The 2,394-nt window shown below is 32.2% G+C and overlaps 1 pseudogene; it reads left to right on the top strand.

Annotated features, from left to right (window-relative positions):
• Positions 1–1,044: 1,044 nt before the first annotated feature.
• LOC122099213 lies at positions 1,045–1,141 on the top strand (annotated as a pseudogene).
• Positions 1,142–2,394: the final 1,253 nt, after the last annotated feature.

Raw genomic sequence — 2,394 nt, 5'->3', positions numbered from 1 at the left:
GAATTCAGAAACCAAGAACAATTAGAAGGTATCACAAGTTTATACCGAAAACATTGCATTGATACTTTTTATATTCTAATATATATTCTAATCCTGATTATTTATATTCCAATCTATTTATTGTAATAAATATCAATTAATTTGTCAAATTATCAATTAATTCCAGTAAGATTCACTGTTTGAAATATAAAATCAGCACATAAATATAAAATATATAAGTATATGTAATATAAGAAAATGCTTTGCATTGTTCTGTTGTGGTTAAGGTAACAAAGGCCATTGTTTTAAAATATTATTCCATTACCTCTACCTCAGTGTTGGGTAGAATTAAACTTAAAGCTTTACCATTTGGGGATGTACAGCCTAGAGGCAAGAGGAAACACTGTGATTAAAACATGACCAATTTAATGCCTAATAACAAAGAGAAACATATGGACTTCTCCTGGAGCCTCCTGGGTAGCTATGATTACAGGCGTGAGCCACCAGCGCCCGGCTTAGTCTGAACAATTCTGTCTGAACTGTTCATCTCTCTATGATCCTTTGTAACTAAGATTAGTTTTGCTCCAATACGACAATGTATGCTGTCAGGGTAAGATATTCTGGTAGGTCTCTTCTTACATGGAGCGAGGGTAAAGGGTCAGGCAGACATTTGTTCCAGTAAGACCTCATTTGGGAAATTTTAAGCTGCAGAAGTTTAGAAGTAGCTCTTAAGCAAGGCTTACTTTGAATCCATTAGCTCCACAAAGCTAAATCAGTTAATAAATAAGTACTTGAAAATCCATCACCTTTGGACCTAGCTATGAAGGCTTCAAAGTATGATCAAATTTCAAATGAAAAAGACTTAAAATAGTTATTGACAAAAAATTGCAAATGTGAGCAATTGAACAAACAATATAAGTTTTTTCCACCATACACAGAATTTTGCAGAAATAAGATGAATAGCAAATTTGGGAACAATAGGTTTCCTTGTTGCAAATAGGCAACCAAGGATATATGCCTATCTTAAGTTTGCATCATTAACTACGTAAATTTACAAGATACTACATGCTTCAGCAGCATGTCTACCTGAATTACAATACAGAGATTAACATGGCTTTTGCACAAGGATGATATGAAAATTTGTGAAGTATTCCATATTTTTCATTCTTCAGATGCAAGAAATGAAAAACAGTTATGAAAAAGTTGATTACAAATATACAAGTGTAATAATACATATAATTCATAGGAACAAAAGTTAGTTTGACATGAGTGTATTCAATCTTCACCTTTTTAGAAAGGCCTTTATATAACATAACCTTTATAAAACTTTTGAAATAAGATAATATTGTCATTTTATCCCAAAGAAATAAAATTCTATAAGGACCTAGGAATTAAACTGTTCCTATATGGAATGCAATCTGAAAGAACACATTTATTAATGGACCTATATATTATAATGTAATGTCGAATTCAAAGTATTATATCTAGGAGAGAAAGAAATAGATTATGGACATTTTACAAACAGAATATAAATATTTTAAAATATACTTTTTTCAGACAAGCACCAGAAATATCTTTAGTTTCTCTACTACTCATTTCAACAGATAAGTTAAAAATTATTTCTGATTTAAAAAAAATCACAAACTCTATAGTTATCATTATTGATGTATACAAACAACTCGAATATATTTTGACATCAAAGTCAGGCAATTCACTTGGAAGAATACCATGGAATCCATGAATTTCTAAAGTAAAATATTGCTGTTGCTTGTTATTGTGAAAATATTTTGTATGGACACTTGGGATGGACTGGCAATTTTGAAATTTAAGAAACTTAATGGAAACATTAGGACTTAAGAGAACAATTTGTACAGATTTCCACAACTTCAAAGAGGTAGTGATACATACTTCTCCTTTTGGTAATATCAAATGCAGTTTCTTCTAAGTTGTGCTTCAGATCTGGTTTGATATAATGGTTCAACAGAAGGAGATCCAGCGTATCTTTGCTATATCTATACCCAGCAGCAAGATACAAGGGGGTCAAGAGGCCTTTAGTTTGGCTACTGGGTCTGCATCATGATGAAATAAAGAAGCCACTCTGGTATTATTCCATGTATAAGTACTGTGCAGGGGTATCCTGCCATTCACAGTTATTCCATGAATATCTGCTTTGAGCCACCAACTCATGGACAATGTCTAAGTGTCCACAGTAGGCTTCTAGATGAAGAGGTGTATATTCATCATTATTCCGGTGAATTTTCTGCATCTGTTTGTTCACTATTTTTTATTTTCTCTTTTTTTATTTTTACTATTCTAAATTATTCTAACTGGAGAGTAGAGATTTGGTAGAGAGCAGAGGAAAGATTTTCCTCTGTATTCAAAGGGACAAACTGAAAATGAGGACCAGTGGTGTCT

Source organism: Dipodomys spectabilis, unplaced genomic scaffold (genome assembly GCF_019054845.1).
Source record: "Dipodomys spectabilis isolate Male_0828 unplaced genomic scaffold, ASM1905484v1 ptg000505l, whole genome shotgun sequence".
NCBI classification, from domain to species: Eukaryota; Metazoa; Chordata; class Mammalia; order Rodentia; family Heteromyidae; genus Dipodomys; species Dipodomys spectabilis.
Note: the sequence above shows the minus strand (reverse complement) of the source record. Positions and strands in the feature narration are given on the sequence as shown.